The 9108-nt window shown below is 41.0% G+C and overlaps 1 long non-coding RNA gene across 2 annotated transcripts in view; it reads right to left on the bottom strand.

Moving 5' to 3' along the window:
• Nucleotides 1-9108, bottom strand: part of LOC115031338 — a 28150-nt gene that overhangs the window by 13672 nt on the left and 5370 nt on the right. Inside the window, exons 3-4 of one of the 2 annotated variants that reach the window (XR_003836973.1) lie at nt 8638-8752; nt 7536-7562 (exon numbers count right to left, since the gene is read on the bottom strand). This is a non-coding gene — a long non-coding RNA (uncharacterized LOC115031338). Of the gene's footprint in view, nt 1-7535; nt 7563-8637; nt 8753-9108 lie in introns of those variants that run through there. The other variant, XR_003836974.1, reaches the window with a different exon arrangement.

The raw sequence follows: 9108 nt of genomic DNA, 5'->3' as shown, positions 1-9108 counted from the left end.
AAGGTTGTTTTGATTTGCATTTCCATGATGATTAAGGATGTTGAACATTTTTTCAGGTGCTTCTCAGTCATTTGGTATTCCTCAGTTGAGAATTCTTTGTTTAGCTCTGTACCCCATTTTTAATGGGGTTATTTGAATTTCTGGAGTCCAGCTTCTTGAGCTCTTTGTACATATTGGATATTAGTCCCCTATCAGACTTAGGATTGGTAAAAATCCTTTCCCAATCTGTTGGTGTTGGCCTTATATCTTTATTGGGTTATACAAGCATCTTGTGCTTCATTGAAGATAAATTTTGCCTCAAAAACATTTTAATCAAAAAATAATTAGTTTGTTATTTTATATGTATGTGTGATTTGTCTGTGTATCATGTGTGTGCAGTGTTCACAGAGACCAGAAGAGGGTGTCAGGTCCCTGAAACTGGTGTTACAGACAGTTGTGAGACACTTTGTGGGTGCTGCAAATTGAACTCAAGTCTTCTACCAGATCAACAAGTGCTCTTAATTGCTGAACATCTCTCTAGCCTCACTTTAAAATGTCTTAAGTAAAATATGTTTATTAGGGAAAACATCAATAAAAAATGTGAAGAAAAAAAACCCCAGCATAACTTGTGATTCTACACTCAGAGGAGCACTGCTTACATTTTAACATGTGGTCTTCCTAATTACTTCTACATACATACATAGCATTGAGTTGGACAGAAAGTTTTATGTTTTAATTTTGTAAATAAACTGTGTACTAACAACATACTTAAAGATTCTTTATAATTATCTCCTAAAGGATTAGTTTGCTACATAGAACAAGGGTTCTACATTTGTTTGGTGATGTCTGGAGCCTATGATACCCAGCATTCTCTGCAGCAGCATATGTGTAATGTGAAATCACTCCCTAAAGAGCTTCCTTGATTGAGACCTGAATCCTAGCTACCAGAAGATCACAGCACTAAATCATTAGGCTGGGAGTAGAATAGTTAGTTGATGCAGTACATAAAGTATCATCTCAGAATTTGCTCTTCTGTCATCCTCAGATAGTTAAACTATTAAAAAACCCAGTCTGTGGTTCATTGGACTTATTTTTTTAACTTGGGGAAAACTGCATCATTGCATGACTAGGTTGTCATGATCTACAACCTCAGAAACATGACACAGCATGAGCTCATACTAGCAAAGCTCACATTTATATATGAAATTTAAAAATCACACTAAATTGAAAACTGTATTTGAAGTCAACAAAGTGACAGACATTAGAACTTCTATTTTAAAAGTCCCATTGCCAAGACTGGGAAAATGGCTCAGGGGACAAAGTGCTCAAGTGTAAGTTTCTGCGTTCACATCTTCAGAACCCATGTAAAGCCAGATGTGGTAGAGAGAATCTCTAACCCCTGAAAGTAGGCAAAGAATCCACATAACCAGCTAACCTGGCATATGCAGCTGCAAACAAGAGATCCTGTCTCAAACAGGATGACCGGAGACTGACGTCAATATGCTCTCCGTGACCCACATGCATCTGTGCTCACACACATGATCATTAACACATTAAGTGTGGTTCACTTAGCAAGAAGCGTGATAACTTGTGGTTAAATATTCCAGTGAGTCCTCTTTTGCCAATGATGGGAAACATTCAGACAGAATCATTTGAAAAGTAGAAAAGCAAGGGCCAGAAGCAAAGATCTGTGAGAAACAGAACCGTCTTCAGCTTTACACTTCTGGCAAACGATAAAAGGCATCTCTAATGACAGCAGCCAGATGGAGATCAAATGACAGCTGGGAGTTGATAATGGCCCCCAGCCCTCCGGCAGACAAGCACAGGGTAGTGGCAAGGGGTGTCAGATGGGTGGGGGTGAAGGGGTGAGGCCGGGTGGGGGGGAGTATGTTCCTGGTACTACAGCTCAATTCTGGGAGCAACAGTATTATCCATGTCAGCCATGGCCAGTTGTGAGGTGCTGCCTGCCAGCCAACTGCTACATTCCTGAACCATTTCAACCCTTTCTTCCTTTCTACTCTGGCCTCTATTAGTTACTGGATACTATCAGCTAATTAATGTCCCCTAAGGTGGGAGGGTCCAGATGTTGAGGCTGCAGTTGCTGGTTTGAAAGTTCACAAACACAGGAAGCCTTCAGAGGATGAGAGAAAACATACAGCCATTCTAAAGTGGATTCCGGGGAAGTCATTGTTTGGTATATAAAGAGGCACAGATGAGAAATATTTGCATAACATCAAGGCCAACTCTTTAGCGCACAGAAATACATCATTTCCCATTGTCCAATCTCTTTTCATGAGGGCTGACTTCATCCAAGAAGGATTGTGCATATTGCACAAATCCAGAGGAAGCTTTCATCACAGTGGATGGACTGGGAGGTCTAGTATTTTTGTTACCATCAATGACACTGTAAAGGTTAGAGAAAGTGAAAACAGATACGGTGTTTTATTTAGATGAAAGAAATCAGAACAAATATAGTTAAAATAGAAACTATAAAGATGGGACCATATCATGAACAATGTATGACTTTTTACCATGTTCTATAAAAGTACTAAACAGACATATTAGTTAATGCTGTTTCTTAAATATCATTTGTATGATTTCTATCCCTAGAAAAAGAATGTTATTTTTACGTAGTGCTGGAATTACAGGCATCTGCCACTACATGGGTCTAGACATTCTTGAGTTTTGAATACTGTGCAAATAAGCATATTATATTAGTCTAGAAGCTTTCTTTATTAATTAAAAAACCTAGCAGAAAGTAAAGGGGGAAATGTCATCAAATCTGAGAAAAGTAGGTGGCAGAGCACTGGAGAGGACTGCCTTGAAGGTTCCTAAGAGCTCAATCAAAAAAATGAGAACTGGCTGTATTCAAGGCCACATGTGAGCTTTGGGTCACAGATGGGCTTGTTATGATAAGTTTATATGTAATATATAAACCTAAACTTCTAAAACAGAGTAGTGGGCCCAGTTGCTAGGGATAATTAGAGACATGTCAAATTAACTGAACTTAATTCAGATGGTCATTAAACAAGAAGCCCACCTGGCCTCAGTTGTTTCGCCATCTGTTGTGGATGTTCTCCAATGTTTGAGTTCCCACCAGCTCCCAGGTGTGGCCTGTTTATTAAGACACAGTGCCAAACTGTATACCATAGCATTTGGGAAGCAGTCAACGTGTTGAGGTTAATTCAGCAAACTGTAAGAGCTTCAACTGAACTCTGGAGGTGAAATGGAAATTTTGAAAAATCAATATCAAAGCTGTGAAAAATGTGTTTTGAATTCTTAGACCCATTCTTTGGAGATTTAAATTGTAAGACCAAAACACTGTTACTGTGTCTGTTTCTTAGTCTGTGTGTCTGTCTCTCTGAGTATGTGTGTCTTTTTGTCTCTGTCTCTGTCTGTCTGTCTCTCTCTGTCAGTGGTGATAAGGGATGGTATGTTTCAGTGACTGCAGAAAATAATAGAATAACAAATTAATAAGTACAAAATGTTAGAGCTGGAGTGAACTTAGAGAGCAGCCTTCTTATTTCCAGCTGGGCTAACTGTGCATCTCAGGGGCTGCGGCTGCACTGAATGCATGTGTGTGAGTGGATGCTGAGTAGAAGAAGCCTATGCCTCGCCTTCCCCCCACCCCCTCCCCGGGTCCCACTCCCTTTAGGCCACTCTAGCCACATCTCTGCTCTGTCTGTGTGCTCATTTTGTCTTTGGAGAAAATTCTGTTTTGTGGTTTTCTTTTTTTTTTTTTAGGTTTAATAACTATTTGGCAAATGAAAGAAACTGAGGAATGAAGCCAGTAAATAACCTGCCTTACAGGACATATTACCTAATGCACATCCTTGGAAGGACATCAAACTAGATTTATCATAGTTGGCTATACATACACAGTACCTACACGAATACTAATTGTACAACATCACTTCAAAACTTCCTTAAATACAGACCAGGTATAAAATGTAAGCATGAAATAAATCTACAAGCAGCTTCTCGTGTGTTTGTAGTGAGGCTGCCTACAATAGAGAGGACAGCTTGTTCCCCCTTTTGAGGCTCCAGCTAAAAGTGCATAGAAACTCCATGGCTCGTTTGTGTTTAGTGGTCAGAAGGATTAACAGGACTACTTCTCACTCCTGGGCTCATGCCTGGGTCTTATAAGGAGCTGAACCAAAACATATGGGGAGAATCATATGTCATCATGAGAATGTTGTTAAACACCGTCCATCACTGTGCCACACACTGATATGGTCTGTGAAGCACAGAATTGTGCAAACAGGACAGTTACAGTGTGATAATGCTATCTTACAGCGTAAGGTTTACTGCTTTCTTAAAAGCATTGAAGTTAGAGGGGTAAACGTTGAAACTATAACAAAGACTGCTCTAACTTTCCTTTATTCTTCATTTCTTTTGTTTTCAATCTCCTGAAAATTATTTGCTCTCCTTATTTGCACTGCATCTTTAAACTCTCCCATTTAAAAGAAGGACCTCCATAAAACCTTCTCAGAATTGGGGGATTTCAGTGGTAGAACATAACAAAGATCCAGACCCCAGCATAAAAACAAACAAAGACCCATCACCATTATATTCTGTTTATGCTACATTGAAAGAATAAACCTTGAACTTGGCAATTAAGCACCTTTTTAACGTACTAAGTTTTAGAGTTCAGCATAAGTTAGTAGAGGTCACTGATTATTAGTGAATAAAACATACCAGGTGATGGCTCTTAAAAAAAAACCAAACAATCCATTTAACAAAACACTAGGGCAGCATGGAGGGAGCATGGAGAATAGTGTGCAATAGTATGTACAACCTTCTGTGCTTTAACAAGGCCACAAGCAAAGCAGTATTGCATCAAGACAGCTTCTACTTTGGTATGTACAGAAAGACCAGGATACAGCCCTAACTCTAATTCATTTGCCACAACCTTAAACCCATACATACATCTTTTCAGCACGAGATCTGAGTTAAAAAATGTTTAAGGGTCTACTGTTTGTAAAGCACTATTCTGGTCACTCGGAGATTGATCAGTGCACCGAACTAAATTTGTAACCCCTTTAGGGAGCTGAACAACCCCTTTTTTAGGGGTTGTATTTAAGATATCCTGCATATTAGCTAAATATATTGTGATTTAAAATAGTAGCAGAGCCATAGTTGTGAAGTAACAACAAAATTAATTTTTTGGTGGTGGTGGGGTCATCACAATATGAGGAACTGTATTAAAAAGTCACACAGCATTAGGAAGATTGCTAATCTAACCACTGAACTTATACTTGATGCCTGGGATGGCCAGCAGAGGACAGTCAGGTAGCCAAAGTTTTTAAGAAAGATAGATGTGTCAGAGGATGAGCGCTGATGTACTTTAAAATCAGGAGAACACCCCTTGCAGATCAGTAGTATTGGAGGGTATAGAGGTGTTAAAACTTTTACACTTCTGGAGGTGAACAGGGCAGAGACCAGTGCACACATTCATCTTAGTGGCACTTAGCCCCAATTGTAAGAAACGGTTGCCTGATGTTACAGTTTGAAGTAGAGTCAATAGTATTTACTGATAGAGTGGAAGAGGGCAGAGAAAGGAGTCAGAGGGAGGAAAGGTGATGCCACCAACCACAGCAGGGACAGATTTAGAAGAACAAGAGGCTGGACAACTTTTGTCATCTGAAGTTCAAAATGCTTACTGATAAAGATGAGTAAGCAGCAAGGTTCAGCCAACAGCATGCACATTTGACAGTCACCGAGGCATCAGTATTAAGGCCACGAGACTACATGAGGTCATTAAGATTATGAGGACAGACAGAGAAGAGGTTCAAGGACAGAGCTTTTGAGAGGAAGAAACAAACTTTGCAATGAAGCTGATGTGGGAGGAGGAGCCTTTCTTTCAGAGAGGAAGCTCCGAGCCTGTAGGAGCAGGGGCAGACCTATAGCAGTCAGCTACCAAGGCACCCACCTTCTTCCCCAGGAACCAGCCTGTTGAACAAAACCTCTCAAAACCCTCCTGGGATGGAAGCCTTCTGAGGCAAACTCGGGGCGAGGGGTGTCCTGAAGGCTCTGGTCCTCTTATTTTGACATGCTGACTGGCTGGTGAGATTTGAGCATCTAGAAGCAACACAGGGCAACTGGCCCAAACTGTCCACCACACCATGACTCCATTACTCTCTCTCCCCACCCCACACCCCTCCATGTACCCTCTATTGACTCAATGGTGATCCTCCTATTTCTGCCTCCTGAGATTATAGGCATATGCCAACAGGTCAAACTACTCTTTATAGCAGAAAAGAGTTGCCATAGGATAAGTTATTCTTAAACCCCAAATCAGAGGAACTGGGAATACTGTACAGTTTTACACAAGAGGTAACAAATTATCCACATGTAGTGGCTTAGAAAAGAGCATTTGCCATCAAACCTGAAATCTGAGTTGGATCCCTAGAATCCATGTATGTGGTAGAAGGTCAGAACTCCTGAAACTTATCTTCTGACATTTCCACATGTGTGCCTATATGTGCACAAACATATCTCTCTGTCTCTCTCTCTGTCTCTCTCTGTCTCTCTCTCTCTCTCTCACACACACTACATATGCACACATACATCACACACACACACAAATATCACATATACAAATCATATACACATATATCACACATAATACATACAGATCACACACATCATAACATACACATAAAGTAAAACAAATGTTAAAAAGTTTAAGAATTTTTAAAAAGATATATTTTATTTTTAATTATGTGGATGTGGGGGTGCATATGAGTATGTGAGTGCAGGTATCCCCAGGAGGCCAGAGGCATCAGATCCCTGTGGGTCTGGAATTACAGGCAGTTGTGAGCCATCAGACATGGATGCTGAGACCAAACTCAGGTCCTCTGAAAGAGCATTATACTCTCTTAACCACAGTATCATCTCTCCATCCCCACCCCCATTTTTAAGTTAAACAACATCTATTTACTATTTCAGAGCTTCTGACTATCTGAAGTCTGAGCACAGCTGCTCCAGGGGAAAGAAGTTGGAGAGGTGAGAGGCTGACCTATTCTTAGATCTATAAGTCTGGCTAACAACTCAGGCCTGGGGAGTTCATAGGCTCAGGTAGGCAGGGAATGTGTACCTGATGTTTAGCTAAATTGACAAAGCAGTGAATTGCCGTTGAAATATCTATGCTTATATCCACAGACAAGAGTGACTCCCATTCAGTAAGGGAAGTCCCTCCAAACAAAGGACAGTGGTGAATTCAGTCAAGATACAGAAAATAAGCAATGGTTATGGGTCCAGCCTGAAGCAAGACAGGAACACCATCTCCTCTAAGGCTCAGGAATATTGCAGAGGAAAATGTGGGAAGTAAGAGCCAGACTATAGAGTAAAGGCTATGAAACACCATTCTCTAGACTCAATACAAGTATTGCAATTATTAACCCTCAACTACTATAGTTACCTGTATCAGACCCACCCATGTAAGATCAGTTCTGGGCTGGAGAGATGGCTCAGCGGTTAAGAGCACTGACTGCTCTTCCAGAGGTCTTGAGTTCAATTCCCAGCAATGACATGGTGGCCTTCAACCATCTGTAATGGGATCCAATATCCTCTTCTGATGTCTGAAGACAATGACAGTGTACTCATATATATAAAATAAATAAATCTTAAAAAAATCATTTCTATCAACAATAAGTCAAAGAAGAGGGGGTGGGGAGGGCTCCCTGGGCTCTACCTTTTACCTCTAAACTATTGGTAGTGATTGACCCTGCAAGATGAGGAACTACTGTCTTTAGTTGAGTACCCACTGCTGAGACCACTGGCCTCCAAATTCATGGTCGCACAGACAGCCTTGGGTAATCTCAGTGGGTCACAAAACAAAGTAAATGCTATGCGTGTAAGAGAGATTTGTGGGGAGAGTGTTGGTGAGGTGATTGGGAAGTGGGGGATGCGAGTGGGCAAGGTGTGTTTTGTGTATGTGTGAAACTGTCTACGACATTTAAATAATAACACTATGTAGTAGTACTGGTAGTCTAGACACAGACCACTGGGCTCCCTGTCTAAGTCACAGCATGCTTAAACCAGTATTGGTCAGGCCACACTCCCATCTAGAAGCTTGATGAGGAAGGATCTCTTTCTAAGCTTCCTTAGGCTGTTAGAACAATTGCTTTCCTTGTTTGCTTCTTTCCAGCCAGCAATGGAAAAACATATTCAATCTCTCTTTAGAGAAGATCCAGTTCTCATTTAAAGACCTCAACTGCGGCTAACAGTCCAGCCACTCTCCCCTACATGGTCTGCTCTGGGCCAAGGATACACCTATTTAATCTGACTCCCAAGAACACAGCACATGGCAGACATACACATGGACACCTACCTAAGCATGCACGGACATGCCTTTATCTGTCTGAGCCCGGGCTATACGGGAGAATCTCCCTTTCTTTCATTCAGAGTCAACTGTTTAGGACCTTAATTACACTTACAAAGTCCTTTCTTCTTTGCAATGGAATGTAAAACCCAATTGTCATATTTTATTAGTTGAGGCAAGTCACGAGTTTTGCTCACACTCAGGAGCAGGTAGAGACCATCATGACCACATTGGACTTTTTCCCATTACTGTGATGGGCCAAGAAACTAAACTTTGTTCCATTCTGCCTTAGACACACTTCTTATGGCTGTAAAGAAGAAAAATATATATACCTGACATAAAGAAGAAAAGAAAGAGTTGTTGTGGCTCAGAGTTTCAAAGGCTCTGTTGACTGTGGCCAGCTGTGAGGCCATCATATGGGAACACGGGGCAGAGGATGCTTAAACCCTGGCAGGAAGGAGACAAGAGAAAGAAAGGGATGAGGAACTAGGTACATCCTTTAGAAGTGCATCCCCAGTTACCTACTTCTTCCAGCTAGGCACCAGCTACTAACATTTCTGCTGCCTTCTGAAGTAGCACCACTAACTGCTGATCAAGCCTTTGATGCCCAAGCTTTAGAAGGGTGAAGAAGAGGGAGGAGTAGGGGGAGGGAACAGAAGGGAGGGTCAACTTTTCATACCTAAGCTACAAATTCAAAGGAAATACTGATCCTAAGGAAAGACACATTTTTAGGTGATGGTAAATCTTGTCCAAATAACGTTCTGAAACAAAAATGGAGGTAAACTCACAGGTTTGCTTTAAAA

Source organism: Mus caroli, chromosome 6 (assembly GCF_900094665.2).
Source record: "Mus caroli chromosome 6, CAROLI_EIJ_v1.1, whole genome shotgun sequence".
In the NCBI taxonomy this organism is placed as follows: domain Eukaryota; kingdom Metazoa; phylum Chordata; class Mammalia; order Rodentia; family Muridae; genus Mus; species Mus caroli.
This window is presented reverse-complemented; position numbering and strand designations above follow the sequence as displayed.